The sequence below is a fragment of the Camellia sinensis genome, chromosome 6, assembly GCF_055761805.1.
Source record: "Camellia sinensis isolate YWXY chromosome 6, ASM5576180v1, whole genome shotgun sequence".
Lineage (NCBI taxonomy): Eukaryota > Viridiplantae > Streptophyta > Magnoliopsida > Ericales > Theaceae > Camellia > Camellia sinensis.
This window is the reverse complement of record NC_138966.1, coordinates 48,561,830-48,578,775: the sequence shown is the minus strand read 5'-3', so window position 1 is coordinate 48,578,775 and position 16,946 is coordinate 48,561,830.

Here is a 16,946-nt window from a genome sequence, read left to right as displayed (position 1 = left end):
CTGCCACTGTGCAAGAGAATCCGTATAGGTGTTCGAGTGTTCGAACCGTAATGCGCAAGAAATGGTAAGTAAAGGCCGCATTTACATATCTGCCACTGTGCAGGAGAATCCGTATAGGTGTTCGAGTGTTCGAACCGTAATGCGCAACATATGGTATGTAAATCCTGGATTTACATATCTGCCACTGTGCAAGAGAATCCGTATAGGTGTTCGATTGTTTGAACCGTAATGCGCAAGAAATGGTATGTAAACCCCGTATTTAAATATCTGCCACTGTGATGGAGAATCCGTATAGGTGTTCGGGTGTTCGAACCGTAATGCGCAAGAAATGGTAAGTAAAGGCCGCATTTAGATATTCGCCACTGTGCAGGAGAATCCGTATAGGTGTTCGAGTGTTCGAACCGTAATGCGCAAGATATGGTATGTAAATCCCGTATTTACATATCTGCCACTGTGCAGGAGAATCCGTGTAGGTGTTCGAGTGTTCGAACCGTAATGCGCAAGATATGGTATGTAAATCCCGTATTTACATATCTGCCACTGTGCAAGAGAATCCGTGTAGGTGTTCGAGTGTTCGAGCCGTAATGCGCATGAAATGGTATGTAAACCGCGTATTTACATATCTGCCACTGTGCAAGAGAATCCGTATAGGTGTTCGAGTGTTCGAACCGTAATGCGCAAGAAATGGTATGTAAACCCTGGATTTACATATCTGCCACTGTGCAAGAGAATCCGTATAGGTGTTCGATTGTTTGAACCGTAATGCGCAAGAAATGGTATGTAAACCCCGTATTTACATATCTGCCACTGTGCTGGAGAATCCGTATAGGTGTTCGAGTGTTCGAACCTTAATGCGCAAGAAATATTAAGTAAAGGCCGCATTTACATATCTGCCACTGTGCAGGAGAATCCGTATAGGTGTTCGAGTGTTCGAACAGTAATGTGCAAGAAATGGTATGGAAACCCCGTATTTACATATCCGCCACTGTGCAGGAGAATCCGTATAGGAGTTCGGGTGTTTGAACCGTAATGCGCAAGAAATGGTATGTAAACCTCGTATTTACATATCTGCCACTGTGCAAGAGAATCCGTATAGGTGTTCGAGTGTTCGAACCGTAATGCGCAGGAAATGGTATGTAAACCCTGTATTTACATATCTGCCACTGTGCAAGAGAATCCGTATAGGTGTTCGAGTGTTCGAACCGTAATGCGCTAGAAATTGTATGTAAACCTCGTATTTACATATCTGCCACTGTGCAAGAGAATCCGTATAGGTGTTCGAGTGTTCGAACCGTAATGCGCAAGAAATGGTATGTAAACCTCGTATTTACATATCTGCCACTGTGCAAGGGAATCCGTATAGGTGTTCGAGTGTTCGAACCGTAATGCGCAAGATATGGTATGTAAATCCCGTATTTACATATCTGCCACTGTGCAGGAGAATCCGTGTAGGTGTTCGAGTGTTCGAACCGTAATGCGCAAGAAATGGTATGTAAACCCTGGATTTACATATCTGCCACTGTGCAAGAGAATCCGTATAGGTGTTCGATTGTTTGAACCGTAATGCGCAAGAAATGGTATGTAAACCCCGTATTTACATATCTGCCGCTGTGCTGGAGAATCCGTATAGGTGTTCGAGTGTTCGAACCGTAATGCGCAAGAAATGGTAAGTAAACGCCGTATTCACATACCTGCCACTGTGCAGGAGAATCCGTATAGGTGTTTGAGTGTTCGAACCGTAATGCGCAAGATATGGTATGTAAATCCTGGATTTACATATCTGCCACTGTGCAAGAGAATCCGTATAGGTGTTCGATTGTTTGAACCGTAATGCGCAAGAAATGGTATGTAAACCCCGTATTTACATATCTGCCACTGTGCTGGAGAATCCGTATAGGGGTTCGGGTGTTCGAACCGTAATGCGCAAGAAATGGTAAGTAAAGGCCGCATTTACATATCCGCCACAGTGCAGGAGAATCCGTATAGGTGTTCGAGTGTTCGAACCGTAATGCGCAAGATATGGTATGTAAATCCCGTATTTACATATCTGCCACTGTGCAAGAGAATCCGTGTAGGTGTTCGAGTGTTCGAACCGTAATGCGCAAGATATGGTATGTAAATCCCGTATTTACATATCTGCCACTGTGCAAGAGAATCCGTGCAGGTGTTCGAGTGTTCGAGCCGTAATGCGCATGAAATGGTATGTAAACCCCGTATTTACATATCTGCCACTGTGCAAGAGAATCCGTATAGGTGTTCGAGTGTTCGAACCGTAATGCGCAAGAAATGGTATGTAAACCCTGGATTTACATATCTGCCACTGTGCAAGAGAATCCGTATAGGTGTTCGATTGTTTGAACCGTAATGCGCAAGAAATGGTATGTAAACCCCGTATTTACATATCTGCCACTGTGCTGGAGAATCCGTATAGGTGTTCGAGTGTTCGAACCGTAATGCGCAAGAAATGGTAAGTAAACGCCGTATTCACATACCTGCCACTGTGCAGGAGAATCCGTATAGGTGTTCGAGTGTTCGAACCGTAATGCGTAGGAAATGGTATGTAAACCCTATATTTACATATCTGCCACTGTGCAAGAGAATCCGTATAGGTGTTCGAGTGTTCGAACCGTAATGCGCAAGAAATGGTATGTAAACCCTGGATTTACATATCTGCCACTGTGCAAGAGAATCCGTATAGGTGTTCGATTGTTTGAACCGTAATGCGAAAGAAATGGTATGTAAACCCCGTATTTACATATCTGCCACTGTGCGGGAGAATCCGTATAGGTGTTCGAGTGTTCGAACCGTAATGCGCAAGAAATGGTAAGTAAAGGCCGCATTTACATATCTGCCACTGTGCAGGAGAATCCGTATAGGTGTTCGAGTGTTCGAACCGTAATGCGCAAGATATGGTATGTAAATCCCGTATTTACATATCTTCCACTGTGCAAGAGAATCCGTGTAGGTGTTCTTGTGTTCGAACCGTAATGCGCAAGAAATGGTAAGTAAAGGCCGCATTTACATATCTGCCACTGTGCAGGAGAATCCGTATAGGTGTTCGAGTGTTCGAACCGTAATGCGCAAGAAATGGTATGGAAACCCCGTATTTACATATCTGCCACTGTGCAGGAGAATCCGTATAGGTGTTCGAGTGTTCGAACCATAATGCGCAGGAAATGGTATGTAAACCCTATATTTACATATCTGCCACTGTGCAAGAGAATCCGTATAGGTGTTCGAGTGTTCGAACCGTAATGCGCAAGAAATGGTAAGTAAAGGCCGCATTTACATATCTGCCACTGTGCAGGAGAATCCGTATAGGTGTTCGAGTGTTCGAACCGTAATGCGCAAGAAATGGTATGGAAACCCCGTATTTACATATCTGCCACTGTGCAGGAGAATCCGTATAGGTGTTCGGGTGTTCGAACCGTAGTGCGCAAGAAATGGTATGTAAACCTCGTATTTACGTATCTGCCACTGTGCAAGAGAATCCGTATAGGTGTTCGAGTGTTCGAACCGTAATGCGCAAGAAATGGTAAGTAAAGGCCGCATTTACATATCTACCACTGTGCAGGAGAATCCGTATAAGTGTTCGAGTGTTCGAACCGTAATGCGCAAGATATGGTATGTAAATCCCGTATTTACATATCTGCCACTGTGCAAGAGAATCCGTGTAGGTGTTCGAGTGTTCGAGCCGTAATGCGCATGAAATGGTATGTAAACCCCGTATTTACATATCTGCCACTGTGCAAGAGAATCCGTATAGGTGTTCGAGTGTTCGAACCGTAATGCGCAAGAAATGGTATGTAAACCCTGGATTTACATATCTGCCACTGTGCAAGAGAATCCGTATAGGTGTTCGATTGTTTGAACCGTAATGCGAAAGAAATGGTATGTAAACCCCGTATTTACATATCTGCCACTGTGCGGGAGAATCCGTATAGGTGTTCGAGTGTTCGAACCGTAATGCGCAAGAAATGGTAAGTAAAGGCCGCATTTACATATCTGCCACTGTGCAGGAGAATCCGTATAGGTGTTCGAGTGTTCGAACCGTAATGCGCAAGATATGGTATGTAAATCCCGTATTTACATATCTTCCACTGTGCAAGAGAATCCGTGTAGGTGTTCGAGTGTTCGAACCGTAATGCGCAAGAAATGGTAAGTAAAGGCCGCATTTACATATCTGCCACTGTGCAGGAGAATCCGTATAGGTGTTCGAGTGTTCGAACCGTAATGCGCAAGAAATGGTATGGAAACCCCGTATTTACATATCTGCCACTGTGCAGGAGAATCCGTATAGGTGTTCGAGTGTTCGAACCGTAATGCGCAGGAAATGGTATGTAAACCCTATATTTACATATCTGCCACTGTGCAAGAGAATCCGTATAGGTGTTCGAGTGTTCGAACCGTAATGCGCAAGAAATGGAAAGTAAAGGCCGCATTTACATATCTGCCACTGTGCAGGAGAATCCGTATAGGTGTTCGAGTGTTCGAACCGTAATGCGCAAGAAATGGTATGGAAACCCCGTATTTACATATCTGCCACTGTGCAGGAGAATCCGTATAGGTGTTCGGGTGTTCGAACCGTAGTGCGCAAGAAATGGTATGTAAACCTCGTATTTACGTATCTGCCACTGTGCAAGAGAATCCGTATAGGTGTTCGAGTGTTCGAACCGTAATGCGCAAGAAATGGTAAGTAAAGGCCGCATTTACATATCTGCCACTGTGCAGGAGAATCCGTATAGGTGTTCGAGTGTTCGAACCGTAATGCGCAAGATATGGTATGTAAATCCCGTATTTACATATCTGCCACTGTGCAAGAGAATCCGTGTAGGTGTTCGAGTGTTCGAGCCGTAATGCGCATGAAATGGTATGTAAACCCCGTATTTACATATCTGCCACTGTGCAAGAGAATCCGTATAGGTGTTCGAGTGTTCGAACCGTAATGCGCAAGAAATGGTATGTAAACCCTGGATTTACATATCTGCCACTGTGCAAGAGAATCCGTATAGGTGTTCGATTGTTTGAACCGTAATGCGAAAGAAATGGTATGTAAACCCCGTATTTACATATCTGCCACTGTGCGGGAGAATCCGTATAGGTGTTCGAGTGTTCGAACCGTAATGCGCAAGAAATGGTAAGTAAAGGCCGCATTTACATATCTGCCACTGTGCAGGAGAATCCGTATAGGTGTTCGAGTGTTCGAACCGTAATGCGCAAGATATGGTATGTAAATCCCGTATTTACATATCTTCCACTGTGCAAGAGAATCCGTGTAGGTGTTCGAGTGTTCGAACCGTAATGCGCAAGAAATGGTAAGTAAAGGCCGCATTTACATATCTGCCACTGTGCAGGAGAATCCGTATAGGTGTTCGAGTGTTCGAACCGTAATGCGCAAGAAATGGTATGGAAACCCCGTATTTACATATCTGCCACTGTGCAGGAGAATCCGTATAGGTGTTCGAGTGTTCGAACCGTAATGCGCAGGAAATGGTATGTAAACCCTATATTTACATATCTGCCACTGTGCAAGAGAATCCGTATAGGTGTTCGAGTGTTCGAACCGTAATGCGCAAGAAATGGTAAGTAAAGGCCGCATTTACATATCTGCCACTGTGCAGGAGAATCCGTATAGGTGTTCGAGTGTTCGAACCGTAATGCGCAAGAAATGGTATGGAAACCCCGTATTTACATATCTGCCACTGTGCAGGAGAATCCGTATAGGTGTTCGGGTGTTCGAACCGTAGTGCGCAAGAAATGGTATGTAAACCTCGTATTTACGTATCTGCCACTGTGCAAGAGAATCCGTATAGGTGTTCGAGTGTTCGAACCGTAATGCGCAAGAAATGGTAAGTAAAGGCCGCATTTACATATCTGCCACTGTGCAGGAGAATCCGTATAGGTGTTCGAGTGTTCGAACCGTAATGCGCAAGATATGGTATGTAAATCCCGTATTTACATATCTGCCACTGTGCAAGAGAATCCGTGTAGGTGTTCGAGCGTTCGAGCCGTAATGCGCATGAAATGGTATGTAAACCCCGTATTTACATATCTGCCACTGTGCAAGAGAATCCGTATAGGTGTTCGAGTGTTCGAACCGTAATGCGCAAGAAATGGTATGTAAACCCTGGATTTACATATCTGCCACTGTGCAAGAGAATCCGTATAGGTGTTCGATTGTTTGAACCGTAATGCGAAAGAAATGGTATGTAAACCCCGTATTTACATATCTGCCACTGTGCGGGAGAATCCGTATAGGTGTTCGAGTGTTCGAACCGTAATGCGCAAGAAATGGTAAGTAAAGGCCGCATTTACATATCTGCCACTGTGCAGGAGAATCCGTATAGGTGTTCGAGTGTTCGAACCGTAATGCGCAGGAAATGGTATGTAAACCCTATATTTACATATCTGCCACTGTGCAAGAGAATCCGTATAGGTGTTCGAGTGTTCGAACCGTAATGCGCAAGAAATGGTAAGTAAAGGCCGCATTTACATATCTGCCACTGTGCAGGAGAATCCGTATAGGTGTTCGAGTGTTCGAACCGTAATGCGCAAGAAATGGTATGGAAACCCCGTATTTACATATCTGCCACTGTGCAGGAGAATCCGTATAGGTGTTCGGGTGTTCGAACCGTAGTGCGCAAGAAATGGTATGTAAACCTCGTATTTACGTATCTGCCACTGTGCAAGAGAATCCGTATAGGTGTTCGAGTGTTCGAACCGTAATGCGCAAGAAATGGTAAGTAAAGGCCGCATTTACATATCTGCCACTGTGCAGGAGAATCCGTATAGGTGTTCGAGTGTTCGAACCGTAATGCGCAAGATATGGTATGTAAATCCCGTATTTACATATCTGCCACTGTGCAAGAGAATCCGTGTAGTTGTTCGAGTGTTCGAGCCGTAATGCGCATGAAATGGTATGTAAACCCCGTATTTACATATCTGCCACTGTGCAAGAGAATCCGTATAGGTGTTCGAGTGTTCGAACCGTAATGCGCAAGAAATGGTATGTAAACCCTGGATTTACATATCTGCCACTGTGCAAGAGAATCCGTATAGGTGTTCGATTGTTTGAACCGTAATGCGCAAGAAATGGTATGTAAACCCCGTATTTACATATCTGCCACTGTGCTGGAGAATCCGTATAGGTGTTCGAGTGTTCGAACCGTAATGCGCAAGAAATGGTAAGTAAAGGCCGCATTTACATATCTGCCACTGTGCAGGAGAATCCGTATAGGTGTTCGAGTGTTCGAACCGTAATGCGCAAGAAATGGTATGGAAACCCCGTATTTACATATCTGCCACTATGCAGGAGAATCCGTATAGGAGTTCGGGTGTTTGAACCGTAATGCGCAAGAAATGGTATCTAAACCTCGTATTTACATATCTGCCACTGTGCAAGAGAATCCGTATAGGTGTTCGAGTGTTCGAACCGTAATGCGCTGGAAATGGTATGTAAACCCTGTATTTACATATCTGCCACTGTGCATGAGAATCCGTATAGGTGTTCGAGTGTTCGAACCATAATGCGCTAGAAATTGTATGTAAACCTCGTATTTACATATCTGCCACTGTGCAAGAGAATCCGTATAGGTGTTCGAGTGTTCGAACCGTAATGCGCAAGAAATGGTATGTAAACCCCGTATTTACATATCTGCCACTGTGCAAGGGAATCCGTATAGGTGTTCGAGTGTTCGAACCGTAATGCGCAAGATATGGTATGTAAATCCTGTATTTACATATCTGCCACTGTGCAGGAGAATCCGTGTAGGTGTTCGAGTGTTCGAACCGTAATGCGCAAGAAATGGTATGTAAACCCTGGATTTACATATCTGCCACTGTGCAAGAGAATCCGTATAGGTGTTCGATTGTTTGAACCGTAATGCGAAAGAAATGGTATGTAAACCCCGTATTTACATATCTGCCACTGTGCGGGAGAATCCGTATAGGTGTTCGAGTGTTCGAACCGTAATGCGCAAGAAATGGTAAGTAAAGGCCGCATTTACATATCTGCCACTGTGCAGGAGAATCCGTATAGGTGTTCGAGTGTTCGAACCGTAATGCGCAAGATATGGTATGTAAATCCCGTATTTACATATCTTCCACTGTGCAAGAGAATCCGTGTAGGTGTTCGAGTGTTCGAACCGTAATGCGCAAGAAATGGTAAGTAAAGGCCGCATTTACATATCTGCCACTGTGCAGGAGAATCCGTATAGGTGTTCGAGTGTTCGAACCGTAATGCGCAAGAAATGGTATGGAAACCCCGTATTTACATATCTGCCACTGTGCAGGAGAATCCGTATAGGTGTTCGAGTGTTCGAACCGTAATGCGCAGGAAATGGTATGTAAACCCTATATTTACATATCTGCCACTGTGCAAGAGAATCCGTATAGGTGTTCGAGTGTTCGAACCGTAATGCGCAAGAAATGGTAAGTAAAGGCCGCATTTACATATCTGCCACTGTGCAGGAGAATCCGTATAGGTGTTCGAGTGTTCGAACCGTAATGCGCAAGAAATGGTATGGAAACCCCGTATTTACATATCTGCCACTGTGCAGGAGAATCCGTATAGGTGTTCGGGTGTTCGAACCGTAGTGCGCAAGAAATGGTATGTAAACCTCGTATTTACGTATCTGCCACTGTGCAAGAGAATCCGTATAGGTGTTCGAGTGTTCGAACCGTAATGCGCAAGAAATGGTAAGTAAAGGCCGCATTTACATATCTGCCACTGTGCAGGAGAATCCGTATAGGTGTTCGAGTGTTCGAACCGTAATGCGCAAGATATGGTATGTAAATCCCGTATTTACATATCTGCCACTGTGCAAGAGAATCCGTGTAGGTGTTCGAGCGTTCGAGCCGTAATGCGCATGAAATGGTATGTAAACCCCGTATTTACATATCTGCCACTGTGCAAGAGAATCCGTATAGGTGTTCGAGTGTTCGAACCGTAATGCGCAAGAAATGGTATGTAAACCCTGGATTTACATATCTGCCACTGTGCAAGAGAATCCGTATAGGTGTTCGATTGTTTGAACCGTAATGCGAAAGAAATGGTATGTAAACCCCGTATTTACATATCTGCCACTGTGCGGGAGAATCCGTATAGGTGTTCGAGTGTTCGAACCGTAATGCGCAAGAAATGGTAAGTAAAGGCCGCATTTACATATCTGCCACTGTGCAGGAGAATCCGTATAGGTGTTCGAGTGTTCGAACCGTAATGCGCAGGAAATGGTATGTAAACCCTATATTTACATATCTGCCACTGTGCAAGAGAATCCGTATAGGTGTTCGAGTGTTCGAACCGTAATGCGCAAGAAATGGTAAGTAAAGGCCGCATTTACATATCTGCCACTGTGCAGGAGAATCCGTATAGGTGTTCGAGTGTTCGAACCGTAATGCGCAAGAAATGGTATGGAAACCCCGTATTTACATATCTGCCACTGTGCAGGAGAATCCGTATAGGTGTTCGGGTGTTCGAACCGTAGTGCGCAAGAAATGGTATGTAAACCTCGTATTTACGTATCTGCCACTGTGCAAGAGAATCCGTATAGGTGTTCGAGTGTTCGAACCGTAATGCGCAAGAAATGGTAAGTAAAGGCCGCATTTACATATCTGCCACTGTGCAGGAGAATCCGTATAGGTGTTCGAGTGTTCGAACCGTAATGCGCAAGAAATGGTATGGAAACCCCGTATTTACATATCTGCCACTGTGCAGGAGAATCCGTATAGGTGTTCGAGTGTTCGAACCGTAATGCGCAGGAAATGGTATGTAAACCCTATATTTACATATCTGCCACTGTGCAAGAGAATCCGTATAGGTGTTCGAGTGTTCGAACCGTAATGCGCAAGAAATGGTAAGTAAAGGCCGCATTTACATATCTGCCACTGTGCAGGAGAATCCGTATAGGTGTTCGAGTGTTCGAACCGTAATGCGCAAGAAATGGTATGGAAACCCCGTATTTACATATCTGCCACTGTGCAGGAGAATCCGTATAGGTGTTCGGGTGTTCGAACCGTAGTGCGCAAGAAATGGTATGTAAACCTCGTATTTACGTATCTGCCACTGTGCAAGAGAATCCGTATAGGTGTTCGAGTGTTCGAACCGTAATGCGCAAGAAATGGTAAGTAAAGGCCGCATTTACATATCTGCCACTGTGCAGGAGAATCCGTATAGGTGTTCGAGTGTTCGAACCGTAATGCGCAAGATATGGTATGTAAATCCCGTATTTACATATCTGCCACTGTGCAAGAGAATCCGTGTAGGTGTTCGAGCGTTCGAGCCGTAATGCGCATGAAATGGTATGTAAACCCCGTATTTACATATCTGCCACTGTGCAAGAGAATCCGTATAGGTGTTCGAGTGTTCGAACCGTAATGCGCAAGAAATGGTATGTAAACCCTGGATTTACATATCTGCCACTGTGCAAGAGAATCCGTATAGGTGTTCGATTGTTTGAACCGTAATGCGAAAGAAATGGTATGTAAACCCCGTATTTACATATCTGCCACTGTGCGGGAGAATCCGTATAGGTGTTCGAGTGTTCGAACCGTAATGCGCAAGAAATGGTAAGTAAAGGCCGCATTTACATATCTGCCACTGTGCAGGAGAATCCGTATAGGTGTTCGAGTGTTCGAACCGTAATGCGCAGGAAATGGTATGTAAACCCTATATTTACATATCTGCCACTGTGCAAGAGAATCCGTATAGGTGTTCGAGTGTTCGAACCGTAATGCGCAAGAAATGGTAAGTAAAGGCCGCATTTACATATCTGCCACTGTGCAGGAGAATCCGTATAGGTGTTCGAGTGTTCGAACCGTAATGCGCAAGAAATGGTATGGAAACCCCGTATTTACATATCTGCCACTGTGCAGGAGAATCCGTATAGGTGTTCGGGTGTTCGAACCGTAGTGCGCAAGAAATGGTATGTAAACCTCGTATTTACGTATCTGCCACTGTGCAAGAGAATCCGTATAGGTGTTCGAGTGTTCGAACCGTAATGCGCAAGAAATGGTAAGTAAAGGCCGCATTTACATATCTGCCACTGTGCAGGAGAATCCGTATAGGTGTTCGAGTGTTCGAACCGTAATGCGCAAGATATGGTATGTAAATCCCGTATTTACATATCTGCCACTGTGCAAGAGAATCCGTGTAGTTGTTCGAGTGTTCGAGCCGTAATGCGCATGAAATGGTATGTAAACCCCGTATTTACATATCTACCACTGTGCAAGAGAATCCGTATAGGTGTTCGAGTGTTCGAACCGTAATGCGCAAGAAATGGTATGTAAACCCTGGATTTACATATCTGCCACTGTGCAAGAGAATCCGTATAGGTGTTCGATTGTTTGAACCGTAATGCGCAAGAAATGGTATGTAAACCCCGTATTTACATATCTGCCACTGTGCTGGAGAATCCGTATAGGTGTTCGAGTGTTCGAACCGTAATGCGCAAGAAATGGTAAGTAAAGGCCGCATTTACATATCTGCCACTGTGCAGGAGAATCCGTATAGGTGTTCGAGTGTTCGAACCGTAATGCGCAAGAAATGGTATGGAAACCCCGTATTTACATATCTGCCACTATGCAGGAGAATCCGTATAGGAGTTCGGGTGTTTGAACCGTAATGCGCAAGAAATGGTATCTAAACCTCGTATTTACATATCTGCCACTGTGCAAGAGAATCCGTATAGGTGTTCGAGTGTTCGAACCGTAATGCGCTGGAAATGGTATGTAAACCCTGTATTTACATATCTGCCACTGTGCATGAGAATCCGTATAGGTGTTCGAGTGTTCGAACCATAATGCGCTAGAAATTGTATGTAAACCTCGTATTTACATATCTGCCACTGTGCAAGAGAATCCGTATAGGTGTTCGAGTGTTCGAACCGTAATGCGCAAGAAATGGTATGTAAACCCCGTATTTACATATCTGCCACTGTGCAAGGGAATCCGTATAGGTGTTCGAGTGTTCGAACCGTAATGCGCAAGATATGGTATGTAAATCCCGTATTTACATATCTGCCACTGTGCAGGAGAATCCGTGTAGGTGTTCGAGTGTTCGAACCGTAATGCGCAAGAAATGGTATGTAAACCCTGGATTTACATATCTGCCACTGTGCAAGAGAATCCGTATAGGTGTTCGATTGTTTGAACCGTAATGCGCAAGAAATGGTATGTAAACCCCGTATTTACATATCTGCCACTGTGCTGGAGAATCCGTATAGGTGTTCGAGTGTTCGAACCGTAATGCGCAAGAAATGGTAAGTAAACGCCGTATTCACATACCTGCCACTGTGCAGGAGAATCCGTATAGGTGTTCGAGTGTTCGAACCGTAATGCGCAGGAAATGGTATGTAAACCCTATATTTGCATATCTGCCACTGTGCAAGAGAATCCGTATAGGTGTTCGAGTGTTCGAACCGTAATGCGCAAGAAATGGTAAGTAAAGGCCGCATTTACATATCTGCCACTGTGCAGGAGAGTCCGTATAGGTGTTCGAGTGTTCGAACCGTAATGCGCAAGAAATGGTATGGAAACCCCGTATTTACAGATCTGCCACTGTGCAGGAGAATCCGTATAGGTGTTCGGGTGTTCGAACCGTAGTGCGCAAGAAATGGTATGTAAACCTCGTATTTACGTATCTGCCACTGTGCAAGAGAATCCGTATAGGTGTTCGAGTGTTCGAACCGTAATGCGCAAGAAATGGTAAGTAAAGGCCGCATTTACATATCTGCCACTGTGCAGGAGAATCCGTATAGGTGTTCGAGTGTTCGAACCGTAATGCGCAAGATATGGTATGTAAATCCCGTATTTACATATCTGCCACTGTGCAAGAGAATCCGTGTAGGTGTTCGAGTGTTCGAGCCGTAATGCGCATGAAATGGTATGTAAACCCCGTATTTACATATCTGCCACTGTGCAAGAGAATCCGTATAGGTGTTCGAGTGTTCAAACCGTAATGCGCAAGAAATGGTATGTAAACCCTGGATTTACATATCTGCCACTGTGCAAGAGAATCCGTATAGGTGTTCGATTGTTTGAACCGTAATGCGAAAGAAATGGTATGTAAACCCCGTATTTACATATCTGCCACTGTGCGGGAGAATCCGTATAGGTGTTCGAGTGTTCGAACCGTAATGCGCAAGAAATGGTAAGTAAAGGCCGCATTTACATATCTGCCACTGTGCAGGAGAATCCGTATAGGTGTTCGAGTGTTCGAACCGTAATGCGCAGGAAATGGTATGTAAACCCTATATTTACATATCTGCCACTGTGCAAGAGAATCCGTATAGGTGTTCGAGTGTTCGAACCGTAATGCGCAAGAAATGGTAAGTAAAGGCCGCATTTACATATCTGCCACTGTGCAGGAGAATCCGTATAGGTGGTCGAGTGTTCGAACCGTAATGCGCAAGAAATGGTATGGAAACCCCGTATTTACATATCTGCCACTGTGCAGGAGAATCCGTATAGGTGTTCGGGTGTTCGAACCGTAGTGCGCAAGAAATGGTATGTAAACCTCGTATTTACGTATCTGCCACTGTGCAAGAGAATCCGTATAGGTGTTCGAGTGTTCGAACCGTAATGCGCAAGAAATGGTAAGTAAAGGCCGCATTTACATATCTGCCACTGTGCAGGAGAATCCGTATAGGTGTTCGAGTGTTCGAACCGTAATGCGCAAGATATGGTATGTAAATCCCGTATTTACATATCTGCCACTGTGCAAGAGAATCCGTGTAGTTGTTCGAGTGTTCGAGCCGTAATGCGCATGAAATGGTATGTAAACCCCGTATTTACATATCTACCACTGTGCAAGAGAATCCGTATAGGTGTTCGAGTGTTCGAACCGTAATGCGCAAGAAATGGTATGTAAACCCTGGATTTACATATCTGCCACTGTGCAAGAGAATCCGTATAGGTGTTCGATTGTTTGAACCGTAATGCGCAAGAAATGGTATGTAAACCCCGTATTTACATATCTGCCACTGTGCTGGAGAATCCGTATAGGTGTTCGAGTGTTCGAACCGTAATGCGCAAGAAATGGTAAGTAAAGGCCGCATTTACATATCTGCCACTGTGCAGGAGAATCCGTATAGGTGTTCGAGTGTTCGAACCGTAATGCGCAAGAAATGGTATGGAAACCCCGTATTTACATATCTGCCACTATGCAGGAGAATCCGTATAGGAGTTCGGGTGTTTGAACCGTAATGCGCAAGAAATGGTATCTAAACCTCGTATTTACATATCTGCCACTGTGCAAGAGAATCCGTATAGGTGTTCGAGTGTTCGAACCGTAATGCGCTGGAAATGGTATGTAAACCCTGTATTTACATATCTGCCACTGTGCATGAGAATCCGTATAGGTGTTCGAGTGTTCGAACCATAATGCGCTAGAAATTGTATGTAAACCTCGTATTTACATATCTGCCACTGTGCAAGAGAATCCGTATAGGTGTTCGAGTGTTCGAACCGTAATGCGCAAGAAATGGTATGTAAACCCCGTATTTACATATCTGCCACTGTGCAAGGGAATCCGTATAGGTGTTCGAGTGTTCGAACCGTAATGCGCAAGATATGGTATGTAAATCCCGTATTTACATATCTGCCACTGTGCAGGAGAATCCGTGTAGGTGTTCGAGTGTTCGAACCGTAATGCGCAAGAAATGGTATGTAAACCCTGGATTTACATATCTGCCACTGTGCAAGAGAATCCGTATAGGTGTTCGATTGTTTGAACCGTAATGCGCAAGAAATGGTATGTAAACCCCGTATTTACATATCTGCCACTGTGCTGGAGAATCCGTATAGGTTTTCGAGTGTTCGAACCGTAATGCGCAAGAAATGGTAAGTAAACGCCGTATTCACATACCTGCCACTGTGCAGGAGAATCCGTATAGGTGTTCGAGTGTTCGAACCGTAATGCGCAGGAAATGGTATGTAAACCCTATATTTGCATATCTGCCACTGTGCAAGAGAATCCGTATAGGTGTTCGAGTGTTCGAACCGTAATGCGCAAGAAATGGTAAGTAAAGGCCGCATTTACATATCTGCCACTGTGCAGGAGAGTCCGTATAGGTGTTCGAGTGTTCGAACCGTAATGCGCAAGAAATGGTATGGAAACCCCGTATTTACAGATCTGCCACTGTGCAGGAGAATCCGTATAGGTGTTCGGGTGTTCGAACCGTAGTGCGCAAGAAATGGTATGTAAACCTCGTATTTACGTATCTGCCACTGTGCAAGAGAATCCGTATAGGTGTTCGAGTGTTCGAACCGTAATGCGCAAGAAATGGTAAGTAAAGGCCGCATTTACATATCTGCCACTGTGCAGGAGAATCCGTATAGGTGTTCGAGTGTTCGAACCGTAATGCGCAAGATATGGTATGTAAATCCCGTATTTACATATCTGCCACTGTGCAAGAGAATCCGTGTAGGTGTTCGAGTGTTCGAGCCGTAATGCGCATGAAATGGTATGTAAACCCCGTATTTACATATCTGCCACTGTGCAAGAGAATCCGTATAGGTGTTCGAGTGTTCAAACCGTAATGCGCAAGAAATGGTATGTAAACCCTGGATTTACATATCTGCCACTGTGCAAGAGAATCCGTATAGGTGTTCGATTGTTTGAACCGTAATGCGAAAGAAATGGTATGTAAACCCCGTATTTACATATCTGCCACTGTGCGGGAGAATCCGTATAGGTGTTCGAGTGTTCGAACCGTAATGCGCAAGAAATGGTAAGTAAAGGCCGCATTTACATATCTGCCACTGTGCAGGAGAATCCGTATAGGTGTTCGAGTGTTCGAACCGTAATGCGCAGGAAATGGTATGTAAACCCTATATTTACATATCTGCCACTGTGCAAGAGAATCCGTATAGGTGTTCGAGTGTTCGAACCGTAATGCGCAAGAAATGGTAAGTAAAGGCCGCATTTACATATCTGCCACTGTGCAGGAGAATCCGTATAGGTGTTCGAGTGTTCGAACCGTAATGCGCAAGAAATGGTATGGAAACCCCGTATTTACATATCTGCCACTGTGCAGGAGAATCCGTATAGGTGTTCGGGTGTTCGAACCGTAGTGCGCAAGAAATGGTATGTAAACCTCGTATTTACGTATCTGCCACTGTGCAAGAGAATCCGTATAGGTGTTCGAGTGTTCGAACCGTAATGCGCAAGAAATGGTAAGTAAAGGCCGCATTTACATATCTGCCACTGTGCAGGAGAATCCGTATAGGTGTTCGAGTGTTCGAACCGTAATGCGCAAGATATGGTATGTAAATCCCGTATTTACATATCTGCCACTGTGCAAGAGAATCCGTGTAGTTGTTCGAGTGTTCGAGCCGTAATGCGCATGAAATGGTATGTAAACCCCGTATTTACATATCTGCCACTGTGCAAGAGAATCCGTATAGGTGTTCGAGTGTTCGAACCGTAATGCGCAAGAAATGGTATGTAAACCCTGGATTTACATATCTGCCACTGTGCAAGAGAATCCGTATAGGTGTTCGATTGTTTGAACCGTAATGCGCAAGAAATGGTATGTAAACCCCGTATTTACATATCTGCCACTGTGCTGGAGAATCCGTATAGGTGTTCGAGTGTTCGAACCGTAATGCGCAAGAAATGGTAAGTAAAGGCCGCATTTACATATCTGCCACTGTGCAGGAGAATCCGTATAGGTGTTCGAGTGTTCGAACCGTAATGCGCAAGAAATGGTATGGAAACCCCGTATTTACATATCTGCCACTATGCAGGAGAATCCGTATAGGAGTTCGGGTGTTTGAACCGTAATGCGCAAGAAATGGTATCTAAACCTCGTATTTACATATCTGCCACTGTGCAAGAGAATCCGTATAGGTGTTCGAGTGTTCGAACCGTAATGCGCTGGAAATGGTATGTAAACCCTGTATTTACATATCTGCCACTGTGCATGAGAATCCGTATAGGTGTTCGA